The sequence below is a fragment of the Periplaneta americana genome, chromosome 17, assembly GCF_040183065.1.
Source record: "Periplaneta americana isolate PAMFEO1 chromosome 17, P.americana_PAMFEO1_priV1, whole genome shotgun sequence".
In the NCBI taxonomy this organism is placed as follows: Eukaryota; Metazoa; Arthropoda; class Insecta; order Blattodea; family Blattidae; genus Periplaneta; species Periplaneta americana.
Window position 1 is genome coordinate 26,615,545 of NC_091133.1, and position 27,600 is coordinate 26,643,144.

Sequence of the window (27,600 nt, forward strand, 5' to 3'; positions counted from 1 at the left end):
TCAAGGAACCGATTTCGCTACCCACTGCAGTTCTTCAAATGCATCACGATATTGGACAGGCACTGGCTCCATACACTGGACGAAATTTCATGAGTAAATATCTTCCTTGTGAGTACTCGCTAACTCAAGACATCATGGTTGTGGCGCAGAACCATATAAAATGAAGCAAGTTTTAAAGATGTGTGTTTTAACAAAACGAAGAATGACAAAACATCTTGGAAAGTACTATGGCTAGCAGTATTATTTCATGCTTCTTTTTGCAAGTGAAAGTTAGAAAATGAATGAAAATATAAAATAATCTTCTTGCAATGAGCCGTGGGACACATTCCTTTGGATAACATAAGTTCAGACATACGAGTAAAATTGAATATATTGAATTCAAGAGGAAGAAAACAGAAAAATGTAAATGACTAGAACTAGAACAAACACAATTTAATCATGCCAATTGAGAGAATCGTCAAAATTATATTAATTTACAAACTCACTCAGAGGGTGTCGATAGGGTGACCAGATTCACATCGATACAAAAGAGGACACAAAGCTTCAAAAAAGAGGACATTGTTCGAAAAAAGAGGAAAGAAAATATTTACTTTAATTTAGGAGCCTATATTATACTATAAATTACGTCAATATCTATTTTGTTATAAAATATTTACAGCACAGATTTAGGCTTATATCATACTTAAAATATGTGAATATTATTATAATAAAATTTAATAATATAAAATGATTTTACAGTTAGCTATATGTATATGAAAAACCAAGAGAAGTATAATTACTATCAAAATACATAAAAAGACCGCACAAAATGTGAATTTAATATTACTTTGTAATCAAAGAGAGTTATGATCGTTGGCAAAGAGTATATTCCGTCGATGCTGCTGCCACTTACAGCAAGTTACTTGAAAAAGGCGTCAAATCAGATAATTTCAAAATATCAGGCATACAAGTTACGAAAAGGAGGACATTTCTAGATTTTTTTTTAAAATCCGCCCGGATCCCGGACAAAGGCGTAAAAGGAGGACATGTCCGGACAAAACAGGACGTCTGGTCACCCTAGGTGCCGATATGCCGAACGCACTCGTGGGAAAATACCGGTACGATGTTTTGAGGTTGGAAAGAGACTAACGGGAGTACACTAATAACAATTATCTAATTCAAGTTTTTGTCATATCACCTTCGTAAGTTCAACACTGACAAACAAACAGTAGCATTGGTTTGACATCTTACAGTTTGGACTAGGACGAAAAAAGGATTTTCAGGTAGTTAGAGAGATCACTTACGTCTTAGTACTTAAATGTATCTCGCTGCAAGGTACAGAAATAAAGCACACTTAAAAATAATACACGACTGCTTGGCTGACCTTGGCATACATCACCTTTGGGCATAGCTTAGAAGTGCAGTCTACTCTGCTATGGAGGAGTAACAAGAGCAGAAATGCGTTCCAGTTTCAAGAATGGTCGCTCTTGCAGCATAGGTCTACAGTAATATTATTATAAATGCTAGAGAATATTCCTACCATCACTGCATTCTAGAACCTTTGCAGTTTGCTCCATCAACTTCAAATTCAGAATTCCCACATTCTTCTCTTTATAATTTCGTTTACGTAAATTATCTGTGTCAGCATCGACATCGTCATTATCATCGTCATCATCATCATCAAACTATCAATAACATCACTTCTACAATAATATCAATATTACCATCATCATAATCACCACCATCAAAATCACGCCATCCCCAACACCAATCATCGCATCACCAGCTTCTTCATCATTATCATCACTATCGTCACAACAATCACCATCGTCCTCCCTAATAACAACACACCACAATTAACACCATCACCGCCACCAGAATCGTTATCACTATAATAATTATTATCGTCGTCACTACCATTAATACTAGGCCTATTAGTACTATCATCACCAATACCAAATCAGCATCACCACTACCATCGCTGTCGCCATTACCACTACTTTCAGAGACAGATACCCTCTGCTCGCCCTGTCCATCATAAAAAAATAATTTTAGTAATTTCTTGGTTATAGGCTATAAGCAACATAGCATTGCTTTTTCAAGTAGGTGGTCAAATTCAACGTGTCGAGACGCGAATAAAGTGTAATTAATTATTATCAAAGACCGCAACTTTGGCAGAATGCCTTCTTAAATGTGTTAAATCTATCTTCATTTTGCAAGAAAAACTGTACGAATTATACCTTTGTGATTGAAACGTCACAGTTTTATGTTGCCCTTTTTTGCCTTTTTTAATATAAATGTCTAATTTATAAAATAAATGCGTTTTTGCCTTTATTTGATTATTTATCTATTATTTATTAATTTATTATTAAAAATTGCCTACAGGTATATTTTAATTAATTTATATAACCGCAAAATGAAAATGACTTTACCGACTTCTACACATCCAACCAAAAAGCCAGAAACTAAACACACTAGAACAATGTGAAATATACAGACACACAAAAACACACCCAAATGAAATTCCCCCCAAAAAAACTCAATTTCAGAACACACACACACACACTCTTTGACTCCACATTACACTACACAAACACACCCCCACAGGAAACAAAACAAAAGGCGCCAAGACCAGCAACAACCAGTACTGAAGAAGACCAATAACAGGTCGAAACATGTTAACCAGGTACGATAGAATTTAACACAAGGAAGACACATAATACATATTCCGAAATATTATTATTATTATTATTATTATTATTATTATTATTATTATTATTATTATTATTATCATCATCATCATCATCATCATCATCATCATCATCACACATTTCGTTGTTTTCGCCAAGGCGTTGGTTTCGTCAATGATACTCTTTCATAACAATTCATGGTAAATAAACTTTTGACGTAAGCATTACTATCACTGACAAGGGCTCCGTGGCTGAAGAAGTTTGAGTAGGCCTACCCCTGGTGTACTCAATCTGCCTAGAGCAACCATAATTTTTAATTTAAAAAAACGAGATTTTTTCCATAAATCAAACGTCATGTAAAAGAACAATTGCTGGTTACGGCACATTAATAATTAATACACATACCTTTACATCAAACATTCGACGTATGTGGAGAATAGGGTCTGTGTCTTCTGTGTTTTCATGCAGACCACTTTTAAGTTTTGTGAAAACATTTTTTCCCTGCCTATCTAAACCACCAAAAAGTGTTCGCATTGTCACCACAAAATGCTATACAATGTTTTATCTATAGAAAATTCTTTGATTGTTTCTGTGCATAACTGAGAAACTGAGTCTGAAGTTTTATTATTATTTTATTATTTTAGTAGCAGTAGGCCTATTATTACTTGCGTCTTTGAATCTTTTAGTTCGTTAACAGCTTCTCTTACATTGTGCGGTGCTATAACAGTGGTAACTAAAGCGGTAACTTCAGTTCGAACACATGCGTATTTATCTACTTCACTGTCAGGAAATAATATATCTGTGAGCTTATTGGTACAATCTGCCAAACGAAACGCAAGGTGATGCTTGACAGTGTGGTAGGCCTGAGTTAATTCGGCTACACGAGCATTAACGTCGTTTGTATTCTGTTTATAAAAAATGAATCTATTTACTAGAGATGTGAGCTGATATTTTTCTTTTATAGAGATAATTTTTGGAATCGATGTGATCTTTTATATCTGCACGAAAGCAAGAACATACGGTACAATCTGCCAAACGAAATGCAAGGTGATGCTTGACCGTGTGGCAGACCTGAGTTAATTCGGCTACACTAACATTAACTTCATTCTTACACACACACACACACACATACACTCATTCTAGTACACGACATAACTCTCCACAGATACACATCATGTACAGTGTGGCCCGCCGAAGTGGTGTACAACTGGAAAATGGGTCACATTCCTGCCATCTATCCGCAATATACGGAACCCTAATCACGTAAAGTGAAGTGGGTAGGCATTGAATACATGCATGCACACACATACATACATACATACATACATACATACATACATACATACATACATACATACATACATACATACATACATACATACATACATACATACATACATTAACTTTGTCAATATTCTGTTTATGAAAAATGAATCTATTTACTAGAGATGTGAGTCGATATTTTTCTTTTAGAAAGATTCTTTTTGGAATCGATGTGACATTTTATATCTGCGCGAAATCAAGAACATAAGGTACAATTTGTCAAACGAAACGCAAGGTGATGTTTGACCGTGTGACAGGCCTGAGTTAATTCGGCTACACGAACATTAACTTCGTCAGTATTCTGTTTATGAAAAATGAATCTATTTACTAGAGATGTGAACCGATTTTTTTCTTTTAGAAATATTCTTTTTATAATCGATGTGATCTTTTATATCTGCGCGAAAGCAAGAACAAACGGTACATTCAACTTCATCGTCATAACGTCCTTTTTTAATGAAATGTCTTTCTTTACCATATTCTTTTTTAAAAGAACACTTACGTTTCGGAATGTTTTTTTTTTTTTTTTTCCTTATTGAAGAAACTTTATAAAATCTTCTCCAACACTTCACCAAATTAAACACAGCTTACTTTACTACATTAACTCACAAACAACGATCATGCAATTTGACTGCACGGTACGTCTAGCTCAACAATGAACAACTGACAAGATCATGAAAATAAATTATGGTAGCGTGCGTGCATGCAAATATAAAAAAAATTCCTGTTAATGGTATGGCAAAAAACCGGGACAGTTTTGCGTCCCGAAGTGGTATTTTCGAGACATCGAGAAGAAGGCTGAAAAACCGGAACAATCACGGTTTTCCGGGACGTCTGGGTCACCCTAAATATGCCTAAATACTCACATGCTTCAGAGAAATTGATTATTAGACTGTTTACATAACTATATCTCCAATCGAAAACTTATTTAAATAAGAAAACTTTGAATATAAGAAATGATACGAATTGCTTTGCAAAATTAACGTAAACGTTCTAGCTCTTAAGGAAATATAGCAAAAAGGACTTTATTTCTCCTTTAAAAGTATAATTAATATCTACAGGCTTATGCAGAATCACTTTCCCAACTAAAATTTTATTCAAACAAGAATTTCTTGGCTCAAGGATATCTACTAAAATTAATTTTCAAAACTCAGGGAACTCTAACCGTTACGAAAAAGTAGCAAACAAAATATATTTAAAAGGATTGAGAAGAAGTAGATCTATTACTATTGTAGAAGCTTTTCCAAAAGTAATCTGTGTAAAGATTTTCAAAAGTAAGAGTAATTTTAATTGTTCGTTTCTTTGTTATTGTACAGAGTTATAAATATTCGTAACAGTGAGAAATTTCAATACTAATGTAGTAAATGTCACAAGAATTATTTCCTTCATGGGAAAGATTTCACGAGAATAAAATAAAATTCTCATAGTAACAGCTAAAATGCCTGTCCATACTAGTTAAGTATTTAAAATGGAGCATGATTATGTCCAGATAAAGGTTTCTTTAATAATGTAATTGAGAAAAAAATTAAAGAAACATTTGATATTATCAAAACTTCTTCATTTATGTCTGAGTTAATATTTCCTTAAATATGATTGCATACTTATTCTAGTGTAGTAAATCAGTCAGGTCTGTTACATCATTCTGTTCCTATGGGTATACAGTTGAAAAATAAATCCCACAGATGTCAGCACAAGCCAGGATGATGCACAAAAAGCCATCTTGATTGTACTGCTATGTTCACCCATTTTGATTTGGCGAGTTTGTGTGTCATACTCTGGCTTTGTGTTTAAGTCTAAGCGTGCATTTTTACTCTGTCAGATCTGTATCAAATATGAATGAGGTCTCGCCCACCTCATTGCATATTACATGACTAGTGTGAACTAGTCGGTTTGTTTTATTACCATTAAGTACGAGAAAAATTCGTACCGGCACCGGGAATCGAACCCAGGACCTCTCAGCTGTGCGCGCTGAGTGCTCTTAACCAACTGAGCCATGCCGGGACACGATCCACGACGCCGGCCGAACTCCTCTCGTAGTATTATGTTACGGCTTTGCTACCTGCATTTAAGACGATACACGTCATATATATGCAGGAGCGCATATTAAATGACTTTATGGCCATATTCAACAACAGTTTCTGAAAACTGTTAACATTATATATGTATCAAATATGAATGAGGTCTCGCCCACCTCATTGCATATTACATGACTAGTGTGAACTAGTCGGTTTGTTTTATTACCATTAAGTACGAGATCTGTTTGTGTTGTTTTCCAAAATAACAACATATAAGTCAAGATCAAGAGGACATAATAGTACAAGTGTGCAGTAGTTAAGTTGCTATTTTGAAGATGTTTAAGCAAAAAAATTGTAGGTTAGCACAACCTTATGTTTGCTTTGTCATGTCTGTTACCTGTCAGATCTGTTACTCCATGTCATATTTGTTACATCATTCAAGACAGTGCCTTAATTTTTTCTAATTATCTATCATTAAAGAAACTAAGGCTCAAATATCTTCGCCTTAAGGGCAATCTACTAAGATACTAAGATAAATGTTACTGAAAGAATGGTTTTCTGTTAGTTACTGAAGAAGTTATTATCTTTATATTAGGTAACAGATCTGATATTAAGATATTTAAAATATTTGTTCATTTTTAATCTGAAGTTAGTTCTGTTACAATTCTAAGACCTATGCTCTGTTTAAAGAATATCTTATATAAAAATAAAGGAATTCTACTTCTATAAAAGATCCATTGTCTTGTCCTATAACACACCTGACATTTAGTCGTGCCATCAAAGATTCATTGATACTTGTAGACAATGCTGTAAAGCGTGTGAGTGTACAGTGGCTGATTACTCTGGCAGAGACATTGCACTATATTAATACATGCAGAATATGCACTAAATAGTACTTTAATTTTGACGTTCTCAATCGTTCGTTATACAAATCCCATATACAATCTTTAAAATTATGACACTGCCTTATTAGTTTATGACACAAGAAACTGGATGTTTAATGCAGTATCCGCTGCCATAACTTCATCATAATTAATGTTGTATTTATATACCACTTTCTTCTTGTACAAGTAGCAGTCAGTCCCTCCTCAGTGCTGGAAACATCAGCCCTGAGCTGAACTCATGTTCTGAAATATCTGTTACATGTATGATCGATTCCTTCAGTTGACGAATAAATTGTCGTAGGTCTCCTCATAAAACATTCTTTCCTTCAGATAGCGATAAAACCAGTAATTCGTAGGATTAATATCTGGCGATGTGGGAAGGAGTACCATTCTGCACGAATAAATTTTCATTTTTTTTGTCGTAACGCTGGTATCGTATAATCACTAAGCACAGTCATATAACGGTGTCCATTAACTGTAACAGCTTTCGTTATTTCATATTCAATATCTTCAAAAAGATATGGTCCCATCAGTGGCGCAGCCAGAATTTGATTCTGGGATGGTTTTGAAATTACAAAAAAAACGTCTATAATTTATATACGGTAACAAAACTTTGACGTGTCATTACTTTATAATTGAGGGGTTTGGGGAAAAAACCAGGCAGCTCCAATTTTTTTCATTTTTGAGCTATTTATGTAGAGAGGAAGAACAAAATATGCTCTATCGTTTGGTCGAAGAACCAGGTAGTTCCAAGAATTAACATTCACAGTTATTATGCATTTTGGACCTGCCTCTTTCTGTACATGTTTATTGTTTGGCGGTAAAACCAGGCAGCTCCAGGAGCCACCTTGTTGTTTCACCGAAATCTTACATTATTATCAACAGGAAGAAGCACTATTAAGTATTATCATAGTATAAAAGACAAATAAGAAAGTTAATATTAATCCATTATTGTCAGTATTATATTCGTAGGACATTAGTAATGAATATTGAGACTAGTAAGAGTGATTTTTCTGCTTCTGAGAGTGAATATAATTCAAATGAAAGTCTGTCTAGTGAAGAAACTTCAGTACAGATTCATTGAAAAAGAAAATAAAACGTAATCCAAAACGGTGGCTCTGAAATACAAGAAGGGAACTGGAAATGCAGGTAAATCATACGTGAACAAGAAAGGCAAGAATTTTCCTGTTCGTGTTTCTGAATCCGACTGTAAATGCAACCGCCAGTGTTACCAGAAACTTGGTAGCCAAATGCAAAAGGACATACTGAAATCATTTAATGACACGAAGAATAAAGAAACGCAAGATGAATATTTGGGTGGCCTGATAACTGTTCGTGATGTCCAACGACGCCGTGTTAAAAGTGGAGGTGGCATTCCTCGTGCGCACACATATTTATATAATAGTTAGTGGCTTGTGCAGCAAATGCTGCTGCAAACTATGTTCGTTAGACGTTCAAATAAAAATTTTTCAGATTTATTTTCAATGAAGAATACTTGTCTTTTTGATAGTTATTTGCTTCCATAATAATGAAACATACTCCCTTTGAATGGATTTTTTTAGGCCAAATTCTTTTTCTTGAACCTATCCAACTTCAATTTTTGAGTTTCAACGCGAAAACGCGAGTATCAATGTCAGGACGATAGCAGTAGCTATTTCAGGTCGCAAAAGTTAAAAAAATGTCAGGTTTGCTAAGCTTTCGAAAATAGCATTTTCGTATAGCTGCTGCATGTAGAACTTGAAATGTAGAGCGCAAAATCATTTTATCCTACTAAGAGATCTTGCTGAAATGATCTGGAGACTACAAAATTTTCTAGGCCTCTTATTTTATCAGTAAGTAATACCTTTTGGTCTTTCCTTAGGAACTGTAATTTTTGCGCTCTCTCGAGCCAATACTGAAGACAATGACACATATCAATATCTACACTACACCGCCATTAAGTATATGAAAAAGACCCAACCCCACTGGGTTAATAAGTATAAAAATATTTGATTTTTAATAACAATATTATTATCTTACTTAAGTTTTGTAGTTATATATAGCAGCCACTCAGTAAATTATAGAAATGAAGATCTAAATTAAGATATTCTCTACATTTACTTACATAACCTCAAAACGATTCACTTTCATGTCATCAATATAGCATCAATATTATGTACAATTAATGAAAAATAGATGCATCATGATATTAACTATAATAATATTTAATTTCTAATGGTAATAATGTCATCAAACCACCTCACGTTTCGTAGATTTGAATATCCAATACACAGCTGTACTCAGAAAATTATACACTGCAGAATCAGTTTTTAATAACAAACTGAATTGAGCTCTAAATATGTCGGCAATCCTGCAGGTCATGGCCTTCGTGTAATAGCTTATTGTTTATTGTAGTGTGTGTTTTGTTCTGAAATTCAATCAAGTCGGCCGTGATTCAATAAAATTAGTTCTCAAAACTGACAACAGATGGATTTTGGAAAATAGGAAAATTATGTAGGAAAATTGACATTTCACTGAAAACTACTATTTTTCCGAAAAACTTTGGATGCCAGGCACGAAAATGAGAGGTCACTCAATAAAATCCGTTCAGCCGTTTTCCCGTAATTTCCATTACCAGTTCAAATTATGTATATAGATTGAATGCAAACAGGTTAAATTATACAATAGAATTCAAAATGCTAATTAAAAAGTAAAAACTAATGCCTACATGGAATGATAATAAATTATACTGAAGTATTATTATTATTATTATTATTATTATTATTATTATTATTAATTATAGTTTCGTCTGGGTTCATATGAAGTGATAGTGTGTAAAACTGCCTTTGCTGGAGGTAAAGTACTTCTACTATAGATTCTTCACAACAAACTTTAGTAATGTATCCTATGGTAAGCCACATAGTGACACTTGCCAAAAATGTTATATCTTAGAGAAGAAGATGTTATAATCTCAAACTGAAGAAGAAAAATAATTCAGAAAGACTTACACCTTAGGAAAGCTGACCTCTTCTATTTACAGTTGAAAGAGAAGTCATCTTTGTCTAAGGCAGATGAAACTGTAGAAACTATGTGCTTTGATTTTCAGCAGAATATGGATCTTCCTACCATACCATCAGGGAATGTTTTCTACAGCAGACAGCTATGGCTTTACAGCTTTTGCATACATGTAAGCAGCACTCATAAAAGTTACTTCTACATGTATGATGAAAGTACGGGTTAAAAGAGTCCCAATGAGGTCATTAGTTTTCTTGATCATTTCTTTGCTACAGTTTGAAAGAAATCTGTAAAGCATATTTTCATGTTATCAGACAACTGTGCAGCACAAAATGAAAACCACACTATTGTGCAATATTTATTCACATTGGTGCAGCAAAATAGATTTTAGACCATCACACACATGTTTTCAGAGCTGAGTCACAGTTTTCTCCCCTGTGATCGCTCATTTGGACTTGTTGAATCACAGAAGAGGAAACCTGATATGTTCCGCAGGACTGGTATAAAGTCGTCAAAGACAGCTCCAAAAAGTTTGAAGTCATTCCAGTAAGTCCATATAATTTTGCTGAAGAATTTCAGTGAGTGTTACCAAAGCCGCTACAAGGAACTACTAAATAACATTAGAAATGTCAAGTTCATGATTTCTACTTACATACTATTTCAGTATAACATGCGACATAAGCAGGTTGTTCGGTGTAGTGAATCATTGAATACAACTTTATTTTTTGACTTTCCTATTATGTACAAGGATGGCCCTTCTTCCCTCATATACCAAAAAATATATTCAGAACATCTCTAGATAAAAGCAACTAAGTTAAAGATGCTATGAAGTTGGCATGTCAGTATGTGCCACCAGCTGATATGCCATTTTATGAGAGTTTACTGTGCGACTCAAATACACGTCAAACTGGAACTTCTGAATATGATGATTAATGATAACTGAGAACGAAAATGTATTCACAGTTTCATATACTTGACTGTCAAACAACACCTACGTATGCTATCAACTTTTAAAAATTAAAGTTACTTAAAAGTAATGTTTCAAAATACAATAAAAATTGAAAGTATCTGTATTTGGTGGAATAACAAGGTAACTCCAACAAATTAAAAATTTCTGTAATCCTAAAAAATAATTTTAAAATCATCTGTTTCTTAAACAATCATGCCAATTACCATGTTATGTGTTAGTTTGAATATTAGAGGAAGCATTATTAATTTTTTAACAGTTTTTCTTACTTTAGAGAAGCATTATTAATTTTTAATCAGTTTTTCTTACTTATCTCGAAAAGTACTAAATTGGAGCAGCCTGGTTTTTCCCCCAAACCCTTCAATTACAGTTTTAATGAAACAGAACTTCTCATTGAACTAAACAGGACAATGAAAGAGTAATGGAACGGAGAAAAATTCCCTCCGGCGCCGGGATTTGAACCCGGGCTTTCAGCTCTACGTGCTGATGCTTTATCCACTAAGCCTCACCGGATACAACCCCGGCGCCGGATAGAATCGTCTCAGATTAAGCTCCAACTCTTGGGTTCCCTCAAGTGGCCGCCCTCTGCACTACGTCATAGATGTCTATGAACATAGGACCCAAGTCCACACATGTGCTGAGGTGCACTCGTTATGAGTGACTAGTTGGCCGGGATCCGACGGAATAAGCGCCGTCTTAAATCACGAAGTGATTTACGCATATCATATATATTATTTTAATGTACCGAAGTACATATGATATTTCCATGCAGATATTCTGCGTCATCATACGATGAAAGAGTAATGGAACGGAAAAAATTCCCTCCGGCACCGGGATTTGAACCCGGGTTTTCAGCTCTACGTGCTGATGCTTTATCCACTAAGCCACACCGGATACAACCCCGGCGCCGGATAGAATCGTCTCAGATTAAGCTCCAACTCTTGGGTTCCCTCAAGTGGCCGCCATCTGCACTACGTCATAGATGTCTATGAACATAGGACCCAAGTCCACACATGTGCTGAGGTGCACTCATTATGAGTGACTAGTTGGCCGGGATCCGACGGAATAAGCGCCGTCTTAAATCACGAAGTGATTTACGTATATCATATATATTATTTTAATGTACCGAAGTACATATGATATTTCCATGCAGATATTCTACGTCATCATACGATGAAAGAGTAATGGAACGGAGAAAAATTCCCTCCGGCGCCGGGATTTGAACCCGGGTTTTCAGCTCTACGTGCTGATGCTTTATCCACTAAGCCACACCGGATACAACCCCGGCTCCGGATAGAATCGTCTCAGATTAAGCTCCAACTCTTGGGTTCCCTCAAGTGGCCGCCCTCTGCACTACGTCATAGATGTCTATGAACATATGACCGAAGTCCACACATGTGCTGAGGTGCACTCGTTATGAGTGACTAGTTGGCCGGGATACAGTATGAACAATACACTTCGAACGAGATATCCCATATATAGTAATTGAGGAGAAAATGAGCACAGGTTTCCATTTTTTTTACAATGCGACAAAATGAAAAATATTTGTGTATTAATGCTTTTAATATTTCTGTTGACTTGTTTTATTTTTTTCCCAAATGCAAATGCCCAAACATATAACATGTGGTGTTTCCTGAAGAAAAGGTGTCTCCAAATGTTGGAAGGCAGCTAGGCCCTAACCATTTCAAAGCTTCTGTTTGATTATGATATATCATCACACAATGCTGCCAAAATTAATTCTCCTAGTGTTCACATTGCAGATTGTAAATTTCACATAGGACAGAGATGATGGCTTCGAAAAATTAAATCAGGAGCTCCGAAACAAAACATCTGAAATTCGAAAGTAGTTCAAACCTTTTATTTTTTGGCCTTTCCTATTTATCAGCGTCAGAAGTATCAGATGTTTTCGCAGAGCTAATATCAGAGGCTCCCCCTGTTAGTGAATGTTTTGAATTTTCTAATTATATTCTGGAAAACTATATCGAAACATCAACCTTCCCCCCTGAATTATGGGCTGAAGCACCATAATTTCGAACTGTACGAACTACAACTCGGCAGAATGTTACCACAATGGACTGCAGTATGAATTTTGTAAGACTGGACCCATTTGTCGTGTTATCATTATTACTTGTGAGATTTATTTTAACTTATATCTCAAGTGTATGAGTCCACCTATTGTTTTCCAAAAGTTCTCGCCACTGGTCAGAGATGTATTAAAATAAAAACACAGACTACATGTGAGATGCTAAAATTGCAAGTAGAAATAAGAACAGTAAAAACAGGCTGAATGGATAAACACGTAACGAACTATTCATCTTGAATCAGTATGAATAACACACTTCGAACGAGATATCCCATATACAGTACTTGAGGAGAAAGTTACCACACATTTCAATTTTCATTACAAAGTTGCCATGCGACAAAATGAAAAATATTTGTGCTAAAATAAAAAAAAATTAAATGCGACAAAATGACCGACGGCTATTTTTCTTTTATTAAAATACAGAGTGAATCAAAAGTTTGGAACCATAAAAATATCTTCCATATGCTTGATTTTCAATTACTATAGGTGTTACCAGTATTTGTAAGACCAAATGCTCTACCAGTGACACATTCGATTCTAGCCCTCAGCTATCTCAAAAGCCGCCATTTCGGATGCAACTTTGAAATTTTAAATGGAAAGTGGATCATGTAGATACTCAAAATCATGTGAAATTTTCTGGGGGGAAAAAAAAATCAATGGTGCAATCCTTTTTGAGATATCTCTCATCTTTTTCGATACGGTAGACCACCGCCAGAGATGTGGTATACGGGTTTAATAAATGGAGGGGAATGCGTGATGTGGCGGATGGTGAAGCCGGCTTAGTCGGGCAGCACAGTCGGCACGCGACTCATTCCATTACGGATACACAGAAGGCCTACTCGGTAAGAACGGGTTTCAACTTCAGAAGCAGGTATCCTCATTGAGAGAGTTCATCATTTTAAAAAGGGGAGGAAGCACTGATTGATTATCCAGAGGCGTTCGGATCTATCTCTTCCATTTTTATGAATGCTGGCAGTTTTTATTTTTCAAGACGATTTTTAGGGGCGTTTAGGTTTCATACTTTTAGAACGTTTCCTAGTCACTCTTTAAGCAACTGCCGAAATACACCGTCAAATAGCCCACAACAGCTCCCTCTTACGTCCCTTCTCATTCATCGTATCAACATGTATCACCGTGAATATAAAATGGACCAGTTTTCGTATACTACTTGTATTTTCGAAGATATTCATAAAAGTAAACAAAAGTCACAAATTTTGAAAATATATTTATTTATTTACTTATTTATTTACTTATTTATTACTTTTACGGTCTTCCATTCAAGATAATTACAGTATAAGCATGAGTATGAGAGTTGTAGATATGTGAAAACTTTTTTTGTGAATATATTCCAAACTAGAAACCGGAAACTGGTCTATTTTCATAACCACGTACTAATTGCAGACCTTGAGTAATGTCTGCAGTTAGAATTTTAGTTAAATAACTTCATTACGTAAATAATAAACGTAACTAGTGCTGATTTCTAAAAGAAATAGCTATTCCACACGATGAGATACTCAATGGAAACTGCCTGGCTTCTCGTATCAGTAAAGGAAATATCGCAGTGACTAACATAACAATCACATATAGGCCTATATATTTTTTTTCTGGATACGTACGTGGAACATAATAAATGTTAGTACTTAGTACATAAAGCTCTATCGTTGGAATTAAAAAGAAAGTCTTGAATGTTAACTGTATTTACAGGGTGATTCAGAACTTGTTTTACAGAAGAATACAGTAGATAGAGTGTACTAAAACATTTTTCATTAAGCAATGGTTATCCTATCTCGCCTGATACGGCACTACGCTTGTTTCATTCTTGTGGCTGGCAGGCAATCATTCATTCAACGGCCAGTGGCTTGAATCTTTGATGACTAAGCTTTCAATGAAAAACAACAGACAATGACGCTGACAACTTGTGCATTACAGAAAAGCTCATCAAAGCATCGACCTGTTCAAATATCACTGTAGGTTTAACCCAGATATGCCTACTGTCCTATTAAAAGGACAGTTGTCAATGTTTCAAATTACCCTCCCTACAGTTAACGCATTTGATTTTTCACAGCTATCACTATCACTGGTCTTAATTAGAGGCTTGCTAGGTGTGTTAAGACTGGTAATTAGAGTTCTGATCACCGTTGAGTTTGAGATATGGACGTGAGAATTGTTAGTTTATTTCAGCTATGGCATCCGAGACGCAAATCAGATAAGAATGTTAAATATTTTTACAGTTTGGAATTATTTTACAAATTGTTGTAGATCAAATGACTCCTAATAAACATAAATATAACGTGAAACCACAACGCTTTCGAAATATCTATTCATTGCGACATGACAATGACGAAATCTTATGTGTCCTTTTAAAAGAACAGTAGGCATATCCCTATATATTTTGAATTGTTTCGCTGTTTCAATTTTGGTGGATTTTTCCTGCATGAAATGCTATCTACGTTTGAAAATTATGCTACGGACGAAATTTCATCTCAAATACAGACATATCTCTATAATGCAGCCTACAAATGCCACACAGAGTTCGTGTGCACTCCTGGCGTCTTGTCAGCCCACTGAGGGGTGTGGATATGAATGGAAATGTTAAGAGAGTGTCTGGTATAGTTGCTGGGCACCTAGTCGGCAGAGCGTTGGTTCGCTAAGCCTAAGGTCCCGGCATCGATACCCGGCTTCGGAACAATTTTTCTTTTGAAATTATTCAAGTCTGCTTCATAGGAAGATATACCTGAAAGCCAGATTTGCATAGCAAGATCTGTTTACAGTAGATTTTAGAAAATGAACTGAAACCTGTCTTTCGACATTGCCACAGCAACTGCTTCATTATATGTATCGTCACTTCTCTCCCAATATAACCTCCTCCTCGAAACTTCAACACTATTTTCGCCTATTACTTATTTTTACGTATCAATAGCAATACGGTACTTATTCAATGACGAAAGCATTCTAGAGTTAAAACGAATTTAGCCACAATGCATCATTCTTCAGAATAATATTAGTAGTAATAATAAACTATATTAAAATAATAACGTAATGATTAATAATAATAATAATAATAATTGTAAATTACAACAATTACACTGTTTCCTTTCATGTAAGCATAGTATACAATTATTCCTCAAAATTTATGCTCATATGCCTACTGTCCTTTTAAAAGGACACCTGTTTCTAACTCAACCAGTTACAATTAGAATGTTTCGACACCATACAAATACTTCAGTTATATATTCCATTAAATGAGATTTGAAAAAATACACAAAAATTGCAAAAAAATATATATTTCAGGCATATCTGGGTTAATATGTATGGTGTTACAGGCGTCGACAATCCTGGAATATCATCGACATAGTCTATAGCTGTGTGGCATACACTAAGACCTTTAGCTGTCCCCACAAGAATTCAAGTGGATTAAGATTGGTGATGTTGCTGGCCTTGGAACCGGACCTTGATAACCAATCCGTCAGCTGTCTTGCCGTAAAACTGAAGTGCGCAGGACTCCGTCATGCTGGAACCATGCCTGGCGCATACTGAAAGCAGTACCTCTTCCAATAAAATGGGCAGGATGTTTTTACCAAAAAAAAAAAAAAAAGTCCCTTTAACTTACTCCCCTCAAGCGATTTGGCATGACATGTGGACCGAGTAGTGTGTCGTTAATGACACTAAATCGCACATGATGAGAACTGACTGCAATAGAATATGGATTTATCTACTCCAAAATGTGCTGGTTGTGTATGCTAAAAATATCATCCCGTGTGAAAGTTGCTTCATCAGTGAACAACACACAACTTGCAAACTGAGGTATCACTGAGCTTTGATGCAAAAACCAAATGCACGTCGGCTAGTTCTCTCAGGTTTTAAAGCTCCATTTTTTTAATGTTGACTCTCTGATGACTGAGCTTTCAATAAATGTATACTTAAAAACAATAGTCAATGACGAATCAATAAGCATAGCAACAACAAACAATCACAATATGACAAACAGTCAGAACACAAAAACAAGTGCAGCGCCGTACCGGTGCGAGATAGGACACACATTGATGAATGAAATTTGTTTGTTTTAGTACCCCCTGGCCCGATTTCTTCAACCTTTGTTAAAATCCACCTAACATAGCGTTAATTAACTGTAAGTTAAAAAATTGCGTTTCTTCAACTTTACATTTCACATTTTAACATTCTATTTGTTAACACTATGTTAGGACAAGAGATTCTAGAATTTAACCTAACCTATAACCAAAGAGTTTGTAATATATATATATATATATATATATATATATATATATACACAGACGTGGACAAATTATTAACAAAATTGACGATTTTTATGATAATTCTGTTTACAAAATTTGACTTTTCAATTTAGAGTACAGTTGACAATTTTGCATATTTCCATCATTACAGTAGACAGAAATATGCATAAACATCAACTGTAGTTTAAATTGAAGAGTCAAGTTTTGTAAAAATATATAATAAAAATCTTCAATTTTGCTAACAATTTGTAAATTATCAAAAATGTCAACTGCATTGAAGAGTCAAATTTTGTAAAAATATAAAACAAAATTCTTCGGTTTTGCTAATAATTTGGAAATATCCAAAATGTCAACTGTAGTCCAAATTGAAGAATCGAATTTTGTAAAAATATACAATAAAAACCTTCAGTTTTGCTAATAATTTGTAAATATCCAAAAATATCAAATGCAGTCCAAATTGAGGAGTTAAATTTTGAAAAATATACAATACAAATCTTCAATTTTGGTAATAATTTGGAAATACACAAAAATGTCAACTGTAGTCTAAATTGAAGAATCATATTTTGTAAAAATATATAATAAAAATCTTCAATTTTGCTAATAATTTGTCCACGTCTGTATATTACAAACTCTTTGCCTATAACCAAGTATAGGCTCAATTCTGTTTTCTGAACTCTGACATTTGCTATTCTCGCTTGTTTCCGTTGTTTGATCAGAGAGGATAGAAGTCTTTCTATTCTCTCAGGTTTGACTTATGCTTTGTTCCATCTTCTGTATCACAGTAGCATGGAGCGGCATATTGCCGTGTTGGTATTGCTGTTGTGAAATGGAAAACACTGAAAAAAAAAAATCATGGGACTAATTTCTCTTCCTTCGAGAGAAGTCTTCTGCTGAAAACGATTTCGCAGCATAAACCAATTATTGAGAATAAATAAACAAACGGATCTACGTTGAAAGCGAAAAGTGAGGCTTGGCAGAAAATAACCTATACCTTTGTATGAACTTTTGGTCTGTCAAATCACTGAAATCATCCGCTCTGTTTACGTATTCATGGATATCATTTTCTAAATAATCAAGATATAGAAGTTCAGCATCTAACGCACCAGCCATATTGAATACTTCTATGCTAACAGAGAGTTAAATGATTTAAATGCATGAAATTGAGCAGTTAAATTAACATGAGTTTTAACAGCCTGTTAGTACTAACAGTAGTTGAAGAAATGTTTCAGCTGTTAAGTTTACAGTTAAAATGGAATAACACACTGTTATAATTTAACAAAGGTTGAAGAAACCGGGTCTCTATCTATCATATTCTTCTGTAACATAAGTTCTTAATCACCCTGCATGTAATACTCATTTCAATTAGTGTGACGAACGTAACATTTTTATTACCCTCTGAAAATAGACACATGAACTAAACAATGTATCTATGATTTGGTTGTTTACAAAATTAAACGATAAATTGCATGATTAATAATGTGTTCTAGAGAAGTTTCGTTCAAAATTTCATATTGCAGTTATGAACAGGTCATTAAGCATATGAATATATGTCAATCCATGTATGTGACTAACGTAACATAAGTAGCATGCACAAAAGTAACTCAATACGCATTTACTGGACAAGTTTTGCTACTAAGTAAGAAGAATAGCATTACATATTCTATCTAAGATTTCACATCTGCAAGTCTTTACAATGAATACTTAATTAATACATAATGCTTAATATTCATACGGAAAGAAACACTACTATGTCCAGAATCTTATAACAATTTCACATCTGTTGCAACTGCCTCCTCGCCTCGTGATACAAAATTTTTAAGATATGTTCCTTCTACATCTTGAAAAAAATTATCTACAGGTAAGGTCTGTTTCTAAAGTATTCCTCCAGCACACTGATCAATACTAATGGTTTCATTGCCATCGTCTGTCCTTTATAACATTTGAAATAATATCGTCAAGTTAGTTACTGCAGTTTTGATAAGTCCGTGTCAGCGTGTATTCTGGATTATTTTCATTACAAAGAACCATAATAATTAATTCTCTAATGGTTCTAGCGTTTGATTTAAAAGCAGGACTTTTTAACAGAAAGGATAAATTCTCGCAACAGGAACAGCAGCATACAGATTGAGAATTACATGTTGACAGTTCTACATGTAGTGGTCTGAATTCCTGAAATTTTGTAATGCCAATTTGTATATCCGGATACTCTGACTTTAACTGAAACCCTTCTTTCAAAGTGAACATCAATATCCTTTTTTGAATCTTTAACTTCTTCTTTGATTCTGGATCTGTTACAATTTTAGTTTTTCTTGCCAGGACACTGACATGATATAAGCCTGTTGATAAAAGTTTTATATCATTTTTAGTCTCTTCTGATATGGAGTCCACTCTCTTAGTTTTTGTCTGTTCCTCATTTTCCACACCAAATTTTGCAACAAGCTTTTTCAGGCTTGCGTGGAATTGCTGGAAGTAAAGTCTAGGCTCTTCTTACAACTTTCCTAAATGTTTGTGGAGATTTGTATGGGAAATGAGTGTTACAGACATCTCCTCTTTAGCTAGTTTTTTCTTTCTCTCACCTTGTGCATATAGATGTTTGCTGCTTCTGTTTTCTTCTTCTTGAAGTCATCATTTTTTTTTCTTTTTCTCTGTACCGTTTCATACCTTTCTTTGCTTTTTGTGTTTCTTCAGCTATTTTATCTGCTGTCCTGAGTGCACGACTCTCTTGCTTACTCTTCTTGGAAGTCTTTGCCATGCCCTAAAATCCACTATTTAAGTACTGTACATACCTAACAATAGAAGGACTTTGGTAGGAAAAGAATACGCCTGTGATTTATAGCATTTCAACACAAGGTGTGATTAACGTAACATCATTTCAGTGTTACGTTAGTCACAGTAATACTTTAAAACTGTTCTTAAATTTAAAATTAATATATGGCTGATGGTACTTAATCTGTGTAGTAATAATAAAATGTAGCATTTTAGTTCAATAAATATTACATGTTTCGGATACTAAACAAATATTTCATTTTTGTGACCAACGTAACCCAAGATTTACTTTGTATTGAACATGTTATAAGTACTTAGTGATTCAGAGTAGTATGCAAACACAACCACAACTTACAACTAGAATACTTCTAGCCTACTAACAGCAAACAGCATAGTTATGCAGATACGGTCAAGGCATGTGATTTTTATCGTGCAGTTACAAAGGTTATCAGGTATGGTGCAAAAGGACTCATAACTCACTCCACTCTTCTAAAGGAATGAACCGTCACAGGATGTTTCTTTTAGCGATATTATCACATTAATGAAGCTCTAGTAACATTATTTTATTATTAATAATGTTTAATTGATGGGACTAGCATTTCAATTTTTTATATTTACTTCCATTTTATCGCGAAATTTTCCGTAACGCAAAACTCAAACATGGTATTCTTGTCACATGTGTGCATTCTATAGATTTCTTCTAGCAAGAAATTCAGAACACATTACGAAGTAATATCGAACATATTTCGATGCATGCGCTAGTTGAGACGTTCTCAGGACTAGTTCGGGATTTTACGTTGTTGGAACGTTTCTTGAACGGAGATTCTTCTCATATTAAAATTATATTAATTTTCAGAACTCAGTTCGTCATCACCTTCCAAATCACTCATGATCAATTATCTATTTTTAAATGTCGATCTGCCCAGTCTCGAAGAACTTTAACCTCAACCTTAGCTTAAGCCATCTTTGCATGCGTCAGCAGTTCAGAATTCCCAGTACCTGCTCTTAATCGAGAATCAATTTTACACGTTCCGAACAAGTTCCAAAGCATGTTGGAATAGGAAACTGGGAGTTCAGAATCAGTTCAAGTCTTATTGGAACGCTCATTGAGATACTGCGCATGAGCAGGCAGTTCAGAATCAATTCTGCATAAACCTTGTACATTCATTGCACATGAACTTAAGTTCTTATCTGCCACAAAAACAGTTATATAGACTATTAATGAATTTAAGAGCTGATTCTCTCAAACCGGACCAAACCGGCTAGATGACATTTCTGGTTATGACTTTGGAACTGCACCTTTTCATGTTAGTTGAATTCGACATAAAGCGGAGTGTCTCTGAAATACAAATGGAGATTAGAAAATAATATAAGTTCTCAGTTAATATGCACTTCTGCATGAATTTATGGAGTATGCTATCGCACGACCCTCTCACATTCTGTACTTAATTATATTCATTTATAATTATTTTAATAAACTTTATGAGATGAAAGTTAAATGCAAACAAGACGAAGACCATGGTCATAGGAAGAAGAGTAAAGCAGGTAAACTTGTGAACTCTAAATGAGGCAGTAGAGCAAATGGATAGCTCCAAATACTTGGAGTGCATTATAAACAGTAACATGGGCTGCTACCAGGAAGTCAAAAGGAGGATAGCAAGGAAGCATTTATAGAAAACGGAGCATCTTCTGCGGACCTCCGGAAAAAGAACTAAGGGTACGTACACGTTGGAGCAACGATAAACGATAAAAGGAAAGCGAACATTTTGATTTATAAGTAAAAGATATTCTATGCATCCACTTAATGAAAGAAGATTATAGGAAATATCAGCTGCTAAGTTCAAGGTTAATATAACTTAAATACGTACAAAATTAAACCCGTTTCTCATCCCAAAGATAGTATAAATTCGTTGTGTTGTGATTGGTTCTTGTGATCACATAACATATGACGAATAAATACACAACTGATCAATTTGCCAATATCTACAATAATTAATTTAATATGCCGAAATAATAATAAATCGATTAATATTCGGATATATTGATAAACACCGGTAATTATATAGATTAATATTATCTTAATCAGAGATCATATGAACGACAAGAGCGAAGAAAATGGAACTTTTCTTTTTCGTCGCTTTTATTGTGTACCTTCGCTTTTATCGTTACTCCAATATGCACACCTCAATGACAATGCATGCCTCAATTCTCTCTGATATAGCATCGCTGCTTCTTTTATCGTTTATCATCGCTCCAACGTGTACGTACCCTAAGGAAGAGACTAGCGAAGTGCTTTGCTTGGAGTGTAGCATTGCATTGGGCAGAAACATGGACATTACGACGAAGTGAAGAGAAGCGACCATAAGCCTTGAAATGTGGATATGAAGAAGAATGAAGCGTGTGAAATGGACAGACAGAATAAGAAACGAAGCTGTGTTGGAAAGAGTGGATGAAGAAATAATGATGCTTAAACTGATCAGGAAGAGAAAAAGGTACTGGTTGGGCCACTGGCTGAGAAGAAACTCTCTACTGAAGGATGCACTGGAAGGAATGGTGAACAGGAGAAGAGTTCGAGGCAGAAGATATCAGATGATAGACGACATTAAGATAATATATGGATCACATGCGGAGAGTAAGAGGAAAGCAGAGTCCACCGCTGTGGAGTAATGGTTAGCAAGTCTGACCATGAAACGAGCGGGCCCGGGTTCGAATCCTGGTTGGGTTTTTTCGGGTTTCCCTTAACCAATTGAAATGGAATTTCTGGGTAACTTTAGGACTCATTTCGCCATCATTAATTCACATCATCATCCATACAATAGCCCGGGTTAAGTTCACGGTGCGGCGCGGCGTGCTGTAGCCTACTTGTATAGGAGCGCGGCCGTTCGGCTACCCAATGATTCACAGAACAGGAGTGATAAGTACAATAAGCCTCAGGCTTCGGATCCCTCCTCCGTACAAAAGAAAAAAAAAGGGGGAAGGCAGAAAACAGGAAAGACTGAACAATGCTGGGTTTGCAGTGAAAGACTTGCTCTTGGACAGAACACATTGAATGAATGAATGAGATGAGATGAAAAATAAAATGGCATTTCTTACTGTGATCAGCGCAGTATTTTGTCCTTCAAATGAATTAAAATCTATAATCTAGCAAATAAATTACATTGTACGCAAGTGGTTACAAATAACGAGTGTAATAACTTTAAATCCCTAGGAAGTTGAATGAATGTATTAATATCGCCTCACATCACGTTTCCAGTCTAAATAACACCTAGCATATCTCTCACAATTCAAATTCATATAAACAAGTGTTTCACAAATCGTTCGTACTGTAAGGGGTGTTTAAGAATCCGTCTTATTTTTAATGGCACTGTAGCTTATACAGTGTAAAACATATTAATTGTTATATAAATCACACATACAGAAGTTACATTTTTAACCAATGCTACCTTCATGCCTCTTCTACCCACGTGCAAATTAAATACCGTATATCACGCAATGACAATACTTACAAATGGCTCTCAGAGAACCAGGAGGTTCATTGCCGCCCTCACATAAGCTCGCCATTAGTCACTATCCTGAGCACGATTAATCCAGTTCCTAGCATCATATCCACCTCACTCAAATCCATTTTAATATTATCCTCCCATCTACGTTTCGATCTTTCCAAAAGTATTTTCCCATACAGTCTTCCAACACACTAACATGCATTTCTGGATTCATCTACGTGCTACATGTCCTGCCCATCTCAAACGTCTGGATTTAATGTTATTAATTATGTTAGGTTAAGAACACAATGCGTGCAGTTCTGCGTTGTAGTAACTTCCTCCATTTTCCTGTAACTTCATCCCTCTTAGTCCCAAATATTTTCCTAAGCACCTTATTCTGGAACACCCTTAACCTCTGTTTCTCTCTCAAAGTGAGAGTCCAAGGTTCACAACCATACATAATAACAGGTAGGCCCCTAATATAACTCTTTTATAAATTCTAACTTTCAGTTTTTCTTAAAAGCAGACAGGATGATAAAGCTTCTCAACCGAATAATAGCAGGCACTTTCCGTATCTATTCTGCGTTTAATTTCCTCTCGAGTGTCCTCCAAGGTATTTGAATTTGTCCACCTTTTCAAAGGATAAATTTCCAATTTTTATATTTCCATTTCTTATTACTGTATGTTGTGGTCACGAGACATAATCATATACCGGTACTTTGTGTTCTCCGGATTTACATCCTAACCTATCTCATTCATGCAATAATGATAATAAATGCGTAAATAGTTTTATTTATGTGCATATATTATGTCACACTTTAACTTAAAAAACCGAAGACAAGCAGGCAAACGTTTTCTGAGGGAACTATTTCCCCTTCCCCTTCTAGTTCATTTTTATTATGAGTGACACAACATACGTAAGTTACCTTAGTTTGTCTTATTAGTTAACATATGTTGAATAGAATGACAAAATAAAAGCAGTGGTCTCTTTTATAAAAAAATATATATAAATACATTTGCAATATTGGTGTTCTTGGAAAGGAATTATTAATATTAAAAATATCCCAACGAAAGTTCTAATTTTATTAATAGTCACAGCGCAATTAATTAAACATAATTTATAAACGAAAAATTTAACGCATAAAATAAATTATTCTTAGGAAGGTATCATAGAATGTTTCACATGAAAACTAAGTTTATATTTTAATTATCAAAACTATGCTCAAATTTAATTACGGGTCAAAGATGACATCCCCCTTAGACATTGCGCAGCACATTTGTTTTCCCATTTTCGAAATGAATATATACACACACCCCGTCACTGCATGTTCACTCATTTCTCATCACGAAATTGATCGTATTATGTCAATGCACGTCACTCTGGTCGTAGATATAAAACGTCAATAGATCTGTGCGTGCACGTTATTTTGTTGACGTTTCGATCGCGAACAGCTGAAAGTACGGTACGCCTACGATTGACATATCAATTTACGATTCGCTTGTACAAAACATGTATATCTTGATTTCTTTAAAGTACTAGACCAAAGCGTGCTTGAAATGATGGTAATTGATTTTCGTACTCACCTTAGTCGTCCCTCATTCACTTTTTTCAGAAATACACCGAAATTCTACACACACTGGAACACAGAACCCGCACTAGCAGCCATCATCCATGAGAATCTCTTCACACAGTTGGGAACGAACCCTGCCGTGATAAAATGTAGTTCACAACATCAACAGGTTTTTAACTACTCTTCCAACGAAATAATATAATTATTAGATAATTTGCAACTATAGATACGCGGTATTTCTGTCTCCAATACACCAACCGGATACACGTGCAATTATCGCTGTGGGCTGTGTGTAACCATACTCCAAGATTTGATGCCAAGCAATATTCAATATGGCTGCTAGCGACATAGCAGACAGGGGGAGTGACAGTGTGTATCATTAGTGTGTGTGTTTACAATATTATTACAGCGTTGTGAAACACCAGTTCGAAGTGTCACATCTATATAAATCAGTGTTTTATAATAATAAATTTGAATGAGTGGTAATTACAACCTTTAAAAGCACAACTGTTGGCTTAATTACTGAACCTAACCTATTCAAAGTAATCTACAACAAATTTATAGGAAACTTCATTAAATAAGATAATCTGTAGAAGTGTACGTTTAGGTCACTTAGCATGAAGTTGAACAATTCTTATCACATGCGTAGATTAGGCATATTATTGTATACATCATAAAAGGTGATTTACGTAATTTAGGTTAGGATCAAGTGAAGAACATTTTGTATTTATGTAAAATTTTACAACTTCGTGGATTTCATATGGGTTATGGAAAATGGCAGTTATCTATATGTTAGTTAGGCCTAGTTCTCTACAAGTTTCTATACAACAAAGTGACACAAGTGTCATTGATAGTGCTCGATTTCGATGTTGGCTATTGTTGTTGGTTGTATTAAACTTTTGGTCTGCAGGTGAAAGTCAATTGCAGTGATAGTCCTATTGTGCGAGTGGCACCATCTAGTTTCCAAATAGGCCTATGTGAATAAACATCACCGAGATATTCAAGTTTTTTTTTCTGTTACGATATGTTGAAGATTGCATTGTTATTTCCCAGAGTACGTTTTCTGAAAGTTACATTATTTTCATGAATATAAAAAAGTCAATTTAAATTATTTACCTGTACATGAAAACCAAAACCAATGTCAAGAATAAGCGAACGTGTTGGAGTGTCATTATAAATAATCATCTGTTTTAAAAGAATCTTTATGTATTTCTGCGGTAATTTACTGATCCCTTAGACTTCATCTTATAAGAAAAAATACTTTTTTTTTTAATACGACTGATAAAGGGTTTAATAATGTAACAATGCGGTTTGCAAACAAATGCGAAATGCAGAAAATGCACTTCTGTCGAGTATGAATACAAGTTATGGATTTTTTTTAACCTTGTACGGAGGAGGGACCCAAAGGCTTGCACTGCAGTCTGAAGCTTATTGTGTTTACCACTCCTATTCTGTGAATGATTGGGTAGCCGAATGGCTGCGCGCCTCTTGTACAAGTACAGTATTCCGCACCGTGAACTTAACGCGGGCTATTATATGGATAATGGTATGTGAATTAATGATGGCGAAATGATCCGAGGTCCAGCGCCGGAAGTTACTCAGCAATTCTGCTTCAATTGGTTGAGGGAAACCATCGGAAAAAACCCAACCCGGTAACTTGTCTCAACCAGGATTTGAACCCGGGCCACTCGTTTCATGGCCAGACGCGTTAACCTTCACTCTACAGCAATAGACTATGGAATCTCACTAAATTGTTTTCTCTGGTGGAGCTGAACTGTAGTAGACCTGTCACTTTTGAATGGATTGCTAAATAAATACTTAGAGATATATCAAATACAGTATATCTCGTGTAAACACTAATGTTATATCTCTCCTAAACATTACATTTCTTTCAAGCTTCTATTTTCGAAACCTTACACTTAGTATGAGCCGTGCGCAGGATTTTTGAAGGAGGAAAAATTTTAAATTATGGTTTATTTAACGACACTCGCAACTTTAGAGGTTATATCAGTGTCGCTGGTGTGCCGGAATTTTGTCCCGCAGGAGTTTTGTTACATGCCAGTAAATCTACTGACATGGGCCTGTCGCATTTAAACATACTTAAATAACCCGCAACCTCGAGCATAGAAGGCTTAGTGCTATACCTATTTTTAAGAAGGGAGACAAGACTAACTGTGGTAAATTTCGAGGAATATCACTTTTGCTGAGTGTACAAAATTTTGTCCAATATTATTTTGAGAAGATTAACTCCGTACGTAGATGAAATTATTGGGGATCATCAGATTTTTTTGTATTCGACGGATATTAGAAAAAAAATGGGAGTATAAGGGTACAGTACATCAGTTATTCATAGATTTCAAAAAGGCATATGACTTGGTTAAGAGAGAAGTTTTATATGATATTCTTAATGAATTTGGTTTTCCCAAGAAACTAGTTTGATTAATTAAAATGTGTCTCAGTGAAACTTACAGCAGAGTCCGTATAGGCCAGTTTCTATCTGATGCTTTTCCAATTCACTGCGGGCTAAAGCAAGGAGATGCACTATCACCTTTACTTTTTAACTTCGCTCTAGAATATGCCATTAGGAAAGTTCAGG

General features: G+C 35.1%; 1 long non-coding RNA gene across 1 annotated transcript in view; it reads right to left on the reverse strand.

The window, feature by feature from the left end:
- The window catches only part of LOC138693448 (uncharacterized), a 452,326-nt gene extending 427,016 nt beyond the window's left edge, over positions 1-25,310 (reverse strand). The window contains exon 1 of the long non-coding RNA XR_011330322.1: positions 25,018-25,310. This is a non-coding gene — a long non-coding RNA (uncharacterized lncRNA). The remainder of the gene's footprint in view (positions 1-25,017) is intronic.
- Positions 25,311-27,600: the final 2,290 nt, after the last annotated feature.